Raw genomic sequence first — 10,429 nt, forward strand, 5'->3', positions numbered from 1 at the left:
AATCCCATGGAGAGAGGAGCCAAGTGGGCTACAGTCCATGAGGCCACAGAAGAGCTGGACACAACTTAGCGACTCAACACCAACCACAAGCACAGTAGGCACTATAAGTAGACAATAAATAACAAAGCAGTCAACATCCATTCATCACTCAGCCTGTGCCAGAAACTTACATGTGTTCACTCACTCAAGCTGCCCAACAGCCCAATGTGGTGGGTACTTTAACGGAGACTTAGAAAGTAATTTACCCAAGGTCACATGCCTAGCCGGTAATGCTATTGAGAGCAGTCTGATTAGAGAATAAATACTCTTAACACTACCATTTGGGCTCAGAATGGACAAGCTATATCTGAGAAACTGAGTCGCTACACAAGAGAAATTTTTACATGGGGTACTAAGGAACAACAGAAGACAGGACATATTCTAAGAGGCAGAAGAACCAGGCACAATAAATTTGATCAAGTATCAAAGTCTTAGTTTGACAAATTTTTACACATTCTGCATAGGTGTCATTCTATCTGCCCCAGCCTAGCTATCTGCAATTGTGTCTGTGGCCTTTGAGAAAGAAGACTTTGGTGAAAGCTGAATAGTCATTTTATAAAATCTAGTAAAATTTAGTACTGCTAAGGATACCGCTAATGGAGAGTAACACTAGAAGCAAATGGATGAGGGCATTTTTCTTGGCTTCCCTTTCCCTTCCCTTCCCCCAACCTGACCTACTTGTAAAAGCAGTATATTAAGTATAGCCAGGCTTCTTGGGAACTAGAAACTGGAAAATCCAGAGCATAGATCCAGTGACTTCCCTGGAAGTCCAGTGGTTGACACTCTGTGCTTTCACTGCAGGGAGTGCAGGTTTGATCCCTGGTTGGGAAACTAGGATCCCACATGTAGCACAGAACAGCAGAAAAATAATAATAAAAGAGCATAGATCCTTCTTGCTGTCTCTCAGGAACTGCCTAGCCACGAATCTTTTTTTTTTTTCCCCCTGCCATGGCTGAGTATACTGATTTTGATATCTATTATAAAATTGAGCTTGAACCTTTAACCCTTACTATCTAAAAGACCATAGACAAACAGTTTAACCTCTTCAGGCTTCTGTTCTTTTATTTATAAAAGGGAATAATAATTAGTACCTATTTCAAATGTAATGATATGTTACCCTGTAGACAGAATAAGGATGTACTCATTGTACCAGCAAAGCAGGGTTGTCAAGATTAAATGATAAAACATTTTAATGGGTATGAAAAAGCATCAAAATAGTCATTAAAGAAGTAATTTTTGCAACTAATTGTTATTATTTGAAATTATACTTGCTATGTGCTCACACTAGGAAAGTGATGACAAAGCACCATGATCTTTTCAGTGCTTATTGCAATTGTAAGTCTCAATATGGGCTGTGTTCATAAGCATGGATATGAGGGTCAAAATAGACAGAATGTGCTTGAAGCAGTATGTGCCCAGAGTGAGCTCTCAGTAAATGCTGTTATCATAACTTGCATACTAGCTTTCACTCATACTGCCTGCAGCCTCATAACTTTGACTCATAAAGCCACCTCTAACCTTCCTCTACAAAACCTTTCAACTCAAGTGCACCATAACTGAACACAAAATTCTATGTCTTTTAGTTCAAATTCTCAAGGGGAAAAAAAAAAGTGGATTGGACCCAAGCAATCCAGGCTGAAGTGGAGGTTGATGGAGCAGAGTTGAATTATAGTTATAGACCTCCTAAGCCTCTTCCTTTTTTTCTTTCAACACAGGCTATAATTATAGTTTGAGAAGTCAGTTTTCGCTAGTTTCTGCTGTGGTTAGGAAGCAACCCTCAAATCTTGTTGTTTACAAGAATGATGGTTTATCTCTGGCTAACATCACATCATAAACTGGCTGCAGATTGACTGTGGTTCTGTCCCACACATAGTTCTAGGAGCCAAGCAGAAGGAACAGCCCCATCCATGATGAACACTTCTTGTGAAAAAAGAACGATTGACAGGAAGTAACGGTTCTCCTTAGATAATATATATCTACCAGTCATGTTCACATTAGCTGAAGAAGAGCACAGGGGCAAGCCAGGGCTGAGAAAGCTAGTCCTCCTACAGGAAAAGCCGTGAATAGTTGAGAAAAATAATACAACCTAGCAATATGAAGGATCAAGTCTTTTAAAATGTTATCTGTGAAAATCTTGTGAAAACAGTAATATTTAAGTACAAAACTTACTAAGTAACATACATTTTGGGGAACTGCCACTTTAAAATATTACACTGAGTTCTCTCAAGCCACTGGACAATCTGAAGAAGTTTCTAGTCAGCATGATGGGATAGATACTCATGTTTTTCACACATAAACCAGTTAATATCAAAGTGTTTGAGAGACAACAAAGCTATAAACATATGCATGAGGCTAAATTTTAATAGACTGTACATACCTTTCCATATGTGATGCATACATACCTCCTTAAGAGAGCCATTTTTAATTTTTTTAATAAATGAAGAAATTTCATGAACTATTTCCTGCAGCATTAACTTTAAGCACTTGAAGCTTATTAGGATTTTTGGCTTCATTAAAATGTGAATTTAGGAGATTATTATGGTTAAATTAGTTTTAAATACTATGGGGAGCATCAATACTTAGGTGTCATAAAAATTTAGTAATCATATGTCACATACTTCCAGAACAGTACAAGGATACTGTAGATGATACTATATAATGAAACTATTCTTTTCCAAATTGACCAATTAGCAGCAAAAGGCATGATTGCATATTTCATGCTATATGAATAAACATGTTGACTCTAAATTTAAACTTTCAAGGAAGAGTTCAATCACTGTCTTCTCTATAGAAATCAAAGTTTTTCATTATTCTCCCTACTCTGTCTGTCTCTGACTTGTACAGTCAGCTGCTCCTTGGGTCAAGGGGCCATTATGGCTCTAGCTTCCAAGAGACCTACAGCAAATCCAGGGTAGGAGTCACACAAAGTAGTGACTGAAGTTTTACAGAGACAAATCAGTATTTTTATCCTACTTCAGTCAAGTATTTATTTGATAATGAAAGTAAAAGAAACTATCTCTCTGAGAAGTCATATTGCTTTATTTTCTACACATCTTTATTCTTAAGTTAAAGCCAATGATGTAAGATATAAAAAGATTATTTTATGCTAAAATTTTATTACAAGCATTAAGTTTTTTGAGTATTATGGATCTTCCTTAAAGCCAAGGCAATTTTATCTATCAGGCACAATAACTACAGTGTTTAAGGCCTAAGTTTGTGTGAATGTGTGTGTATTCAGTTGCATCCAACTCTTTGCGACCCCATGCACTGTAGCTCACCAGGCTCCTTTGTCCATTGCATTCTCCAGACAAGAATGCTGGAATGGGCTGCCATTTCCTCCTCCAGGGGATCTTTCCAGCCCAGGGATTGAACTTGCATCTCCTGAGTCTCCTGCATCGCAAGCAGATTATTTTACCGCTGAGCCATTGGAGAAGCCCCAGGCCTAAGTTTACTTAACAAAAAACTTTTTTTTAAACTTTCTTACCCCAAACTTTCTTTTCTCAGCCCCTTCAAACAGACACACACATACACACACAGAGCCAGTTTTGAAAACAAAAAATCCAATTATCTAAAGCAAAAAAGTATAATAATTATAATCAGGGATTTTTTTTAAGGTTAGAATCATCTAATACATACTGTGGCCTTAAAAATGTCATTAGTATACAACAAAAGGATGTTTAATTTTAATGTAAATTTCTTGGTAAATCTTCCAAGAATAAAATACTATAAAATGCAATCTAAGTCACCTAATGAATCAATTACTAAATAGGTTGACAGCTGCATTCAAGTTAAAAGCCAGGGAACATCTCCCCAAACCTATGGCTTTGCTTTTGGATAGCTCATCTAAACTCTCTCTCTCTCCTACCAGAAATAAAACAGCTGAACCCATCCTCTATTTCTAGTTTGTGACTGTGAAGCCATGACTTCTGCATTAACAAATCTAGTCTTCAGTTCTCTATAGCATGGTGGGTAAGGGGTAGCATGGAAATGGCAGTAGAGAAGTGGGATTGCTTGATCAAATAATAGGTCTATTTTTAATTTTTTGAGCAACTCCCCTAATAGTTGTATGCATCTACAGTCCCACCAACAGTGTGTTCTAATTTTAATATACAGTATGTTTAGAAGATAAATGAGTTCTGAGGATGTACTATACAACATGACTACAGCTTTTAAAAACATATAGTTATGTTAAATATGACCTCTTCCCATTATCATTTAACAATCTGTATTTAACTTTATTAATTTTTTCTTTATATCATCTGATTCATATACATTACTTTACCCCTGAAATCCCCCCTAATTTGCCTCATATCTAATCTCCTTTCTATGATAGAAGAGAAAAACAAGGTAACTTTTTTTTTTCTTAAAATCCTATCGTTTCTAACCATCAAATGATATCTCTGGTTTCTCTAACACAGTATATTAAATTCATTTTTGGTGCTTTGAATATCAAAGACATTAGTTCCTTTTCATGAAATGACATCTTAACATAACCATTTTCTTTCAAACTTGCAACATATTATCTCCTTCCTGGGAGTGACTGCCCATCATCTTTAAAGCAACCATATTATTCAAATATTGTTTACTTTGGTAAATTCAATGTTTTTAAATTAAACTCTGTTTTTTGTTTTATACACCAGAAAGTGATTCCTGAGCTTTCATTAAAAAAGGATAGATGGGTATTTCAACATACAGTAGTGGATTTCTAAAGTCTACATTTTATATAAAAAAAAATTAAATTTCCTTTGAAAACTGAGACTAGGAGTAGTTAACTTTTCCTGAGAAAAATTAATATTTTATTTCTAACAGACTTTGAAGATCACTGTGTATCAGGCTCTTGTATGGTTTCCCTTAGCACACAAGCTCAAAATGTTAGTTTTCCTATAAAAGTTATAAATATTTTTATTACAAATTTATGAATGTTGAAAATATAACTGTATGAACATTGAGCATCATGTTGAAGAGCCTGCTAATACATACAAAGTAACACAGAAAGTTGAGCTGCAAAGAAGTTTCCTGACTTGTATCTCCAGAGAAATGACACCCCGTAAGTAAAATGTCCCTCTCCTGAACCTGTTGATGTGAATGTTCGCCCTTCCATGTCTTTTCTCCCAGAACAATAAGAATAATGCTATTCTCCATCTACAAGAAAATGGAGCACATAACTTACATAGTTTTTCCTAAGTGGTGATAGGCCTTTTCATTTGCCCATTCCTGAGCTGTCTAATGTGGTAGCCATTATACAACTGTGGCTATTGCACACTTGCAATCAGGCTAGCCTAAGTCAAAATATGCTGTTAGTGTTAAATACACACTGATTTCAAAGAATCAGCATGAAAAACAGATTCAAAGGATACTGATTACATGTTAAAATGGTAATGTTGGATATATTAGGTTAGATAATTATTAAAATTAATTTCACTTGGGTTCTCTTTATTTTTTTAACTTTGTGATTATTTCAAAATTTATTTTTTTTATTTTATTATTTTTTTAATTTATTTTTTATTTTACTTTACAATTCTGTATTGGTTTTGCCATACATTGACAATGGGTTCTCTTTAAACTTTTTTTAATGTGACTACTAGAAAATTTTAAATTATGTTTGTGGCTTACACTCTATTTCTATGTACACTGTTCAGTACTGGTCTGGTCTCTCTTCCCTGGGTCCTAAATGGTACATAATTATAGGTATAAAGAATGTGACTTAAGTTAGGGGTATCACATGTTACAATGACAGAAAATAAAATGAACAGGCCAACAAAAGGACTAAATATGTGATGTCAAAATCTATAACTGGCTGTTGACTAGACATACCATGGCGACTGTTTCCCAATATGTACAAAGATCGAATCACATTGTATACCTGAAACTAATATAATGTTATATGCCAACTACAACTTAATTTAAAAATCTATAACTAAAAGAATTAATCATTTATACTTCTAAGAAATCTGAGAAGTACCAATCAGTCTAACTGTAAGAAGAGCAGCAAGAAGTCAGTCCTGCCAACTCAGATTCTATTGGTCTGATCATTTGGGAGAATCCTGGTACATGCAGTGCCTGAATTCTCATATGCTTATATCAATACATGTAAATGATGCTGATGACAATGACTATCACTTACTGAACACTTGATTTACATCAGTCACGTAAATAAATATTCCTCATGTAATCTTTATACTAATCCTTAAGGTATATTAGGGGGTAAACTAACTGCTGAAACAAACATCCTCCAAGTGTCAGCAACTTACTAAAATAAATGTTATTTCTTGCTTACATCTCATGGGGTGGCAAAGGAATGGCAGCAGGCTCTGTTCCAAGCTTCTTCTGTCTTAAAGTTCTTGTTTCTCTTTGGTCTCTAGGGTCCTTTCCAATCAGCAGATGAAGAAAATGTAAGAAAAGCACACTTGAGGGATTTTTATAGGTCAAGCAGGAAGTGGTGCATTTTATTTCCAACCAGCATTCCACTGCAAGAATTCAGACCTGGACATACCAGTCTGCAAGAGAGGTCGAAAGTGTTTATTATGCCCAAGAATAAAAGTAAAACATTAGCAGTCTCTGCAGCAGGTACATATTATTATCTCTGTTTTACAGATGAGGCAACTCAGTCTCAGAAACATTCAAATAAATTCCCTAAAGTCACAGATCTAGGAAAAATTCAACCACAGGTCTGTAGGACCACAAAGCCCATGTTCTTTCCAGGTAACACTGCAGAACTCACCAGGAACTGTCACCATCTCAGTATACTTACTTCAGCGGGAGGATTAAGCAAATGGTCAGGAGCTGACAGAGGACTGAACTGTCTATCCTCTCTTACCATTACAAGAGGGTAACATTGAGAAAACCTGTTTAGACAGTCAAGACTTCACTTTGCATCATTAAAGAATACATCTATATGACAAGAATCCTCAACAAATGAAAAATATAGAACCAATGAGGTGGATTATTTTATTGACAAAATACCATAGCCAAATACATAAATACCTGTGAAATCCCATAATGATTATAGTCTGACAGGATGAGTATGAGAAGACCAAAGAATATTTGTATTTTGAAGGCTAGAAAAATCTCCTATTTATCCAGAATCCAAAACCACTCAGAACACCTGAATAATCAGATTTATTTTGCAGTGCTATTGCATAATGATTCTTGCTTGCATTTGTGAGTCTAAGCTACCCCAAGATTTTGAAGTATCTTCTGAATCATCAAAGAGAGATTTTATTATATTGCATGCATGCTAAGTCACTTCAGTCATGTCCGACTCTTTGATACTCTATGAACTGTAGCCTATCAGGTTCCTCTGTCCATAGGACTCTCCAGGCAAGAATACTGGAGTAGGTTGCCATGCCCTCCTCCAGGGGATTTTCCCAGCCCAGGGATAGAACCCACGTCTCCTGTGTCTCCTGCATTGTAGACGGATTCTTTACCACTGAGCCACCAGGGAAGCCCTTTATTATATTAATCTTATCATTAGTATAAAATAATTCATTTGAGGTTGATAATTTATGTAGACTATTTGTAGTAAATCATCCACATTGTTCAAATATTCAGAAACGTTCCATTCCTTCCTATTTCTGAATGAACAAAAACTGACTGCATTTAGGGAAAAGACAGAACATGAAGTGATTAAGAGGAAAGGGGATTATTTTTTTCATAAGCAGATGACTAGTGAGCTGGCTATGAAGTGCAGATAAAAGTGCAAGGTATATACAGATAGCAGTACAATAATTTGGCTATAAATGAGATAGAAATCAAAACACATCAAAAGATTACAGACAAAAAGTGTTAGAACTACATAAGAAACCAGGAGGTTCAAAGATTTGAAACTTGAAGTTTATATGAAAGATCATATTGGGATCTAAATTACTCATACATATGATCAAATTTCTTTTAGTGGCCATTGAATTATGCAATTGGTTTGGGTGGGAAAGTCTAGAAGCAAACAGATAGGAAAGTTATTTAAAAGGATAGCAACTGTGATAGTGAAAAAAAGAGCCAATGATGTTAGTCATTTGCTATTTTGTTTCTTTATTTCTGTATTCATCACATCTTAGGATCACTTCTGTATCATGTTAGTCAGTATTCCTGATTCCACTAAATCTTATGGACATGTTTCTGAGATAATATGTTTTCTTTTTCAGTTCATTTGTCATTTTCAGAAGGTTACTTATCTAACCTTCACCCTCCTTGGGACAATCTTTCACTGTTCTCACAACATACAATATATTCTAAGATTAATGTGATTTTACCATGTTTCTACAAGTCTGGAGCAAAAAAAAAAATTATGTGTCTTAACTCTGTACTTATGCGGACATGACTTGAGTTAAAACTTTTTCTCTTTCTGGGTGAATGGCATTTTCAGATAAGCAATTTTCCCCTGTGCTTTGCTTAGTACCATGTAAGTTTTACTGCATCAGAGTTTTATTCTATTCCTTACTACCTTATTCAGAGGTTATCCTCAAAGCCAAAGCTGTCTCAGCTTGAAAAGTAATGCAGGACTGTACAAGACCATTGGAAGTTGTGTGTCAAGCAGCGTGCAGCACCCTTTCAGATATCCCCATAGTCATCCTGTGAATCCAGTCATCTGATCTGTCAACTGGAACCTTATCCTCTCTTTGAGAAAGGCTCTCACGAGAAATTCCAAAGCTGTACAAGTCTTCTCTGAATTCTCCTCTATTATTCACTATTATCAGTTTAAAGTCTTAGTTTTAGGATAATATAAAACTCAGCCAACCTACTTATGCATTTAAAAAGGCAAGGGAGATCTTATGATAAGGACACAGGAATATTTTATAGAGCTCCAGGGTGTGAATGAAGCCAGGTCTAAAAAAAATTCTATAAACATAAATTGGAACTTCATTTGGAGTCTTAATCTCATCTCTGTCCCTCTCTGAATGCTTTTATTTCCTCTCTCTTTTCCTTTCTTTTCTCTATCCACTGACACATTGATATTGTCTGCTTCTCTACTAGAAACTGCATATGAAAAATGGCAAATCTATCTCTCAAGTACATATATGTCGTGGTTCACCATCTGAGTGGCTGAATTTTAAAAATTTCATGTAAATATAGATTTCTATGAATAAAAAAAAAAAAAAAACTCTAACCAGCCCATCGTGAAACAAGTTCCTGTTCTGGGTCTAATCAAACACAAAGTTAAGAGGTGTGCTATTCAAGATGGTTGCTAGAGGCTCAGCATTGACTCTAGAGAACTAGGTCACTGTGAGCTGAACTTGCCTATTCTGGGTCTAATCAAGTTGTATAAAGTACAAACTCAAGAGATGTGTTATTCAAGATGGTTGCTAGAGGCTCAGCATTGACTCTAAAGGAGAAGTACATCATTGTGAGCTAAACTAATATACATACTCTATCATCCTCATTCATTTTCCCAGTTCTGACTGAAAATCTTTATTAGCTTTGGTTCATCCTCCTATTTACTATATAGTTCTTTTGCCATGAACTATTCCATTTTTCTTTCAAAATTACTCCTTTATCTATCCCAACTCCATTCCTACTGACTTTATCATTTTCCAAAATGACAGTTCAAAAAAAGGATATTTATTGTAAAATTTGGGCTTCTCTGATAGCTCAGTTGGTAAAGAATCCGCCTGCAATGCAGGAGACCCCGGTTCAATTATTGAGTAGGGAAGATCTCCTGGAGAAGGGATAGGTTACCCACTCTAGTATTCTTGGGCTTCCCTGGTGGCTCAGCTGGTAAAGAATCTGCCTGCAATGCGGGAGACCTGGGTTCGATCCCTAGGTTGGGAAGATCCCCTGGAGGAGGGAAAGGCTACTCACTCCAGTATTCTGGCCTGGAAAATTCCATGGACTACTATACATGGGATCACAAATAGCAGCAAGTCTTGTCTGACTCTTTGTGACCCCACAGACTGTAGCCTGTGAGACTCCTCTGTCCATGGAATTCTCCAGGCAAGAATACTGAAGTGGGTTGCCATTCCCTTTTCCAGGGGATTTCAGAACTGGCCTTCTTATAAGAAGAGAAATACCAGGGATCCTTGTGCACATAAGAAAGGTCACATGAGGTCACAGTGAGAAGGTTGTCTGCAAACCAAGGATACACCAAGCCTTCATCTTGGATTTCTTAGCCTCCAGAGAAAACACATTTCTAAGCCACTGACTCCATGGTATTTTATTATGGCAGCTATGAATGATCCAAGGTTTACCTCTGTGAAATTATTCGTTTTTCTTTCATTTTTTTCTGGTAAGAGCTCACTAAACATTAAGATTATTAGGTTTTTATACAAATATTTTTTCCCAATTTATTTGCCCCTCACCTTTTTGTTTCGTTTCACATACTGACATTATTTTAGTGTAATCAAACTTTTCAGACCTTTCCTTATGGTTGCTGCATCTGAAATCATGCCTAGAAAGT

The sequence above is a fragment of the Oryx dammah genome, unplaced genomic scaffold (assembly GCF_014754425.2).
Source record: "Oryx dammah isolate SB20612 unplaced genomic scaffold, SCBI_Odam_1.1 HiC_scaffold_4, whole genome shotgun sequence".
Lineage (NCBI taxonomy): Eukaryota > Metazoa > Chordata > Mammalia > Artiodactyla > Bovidae > Oryx > Oryx dammah.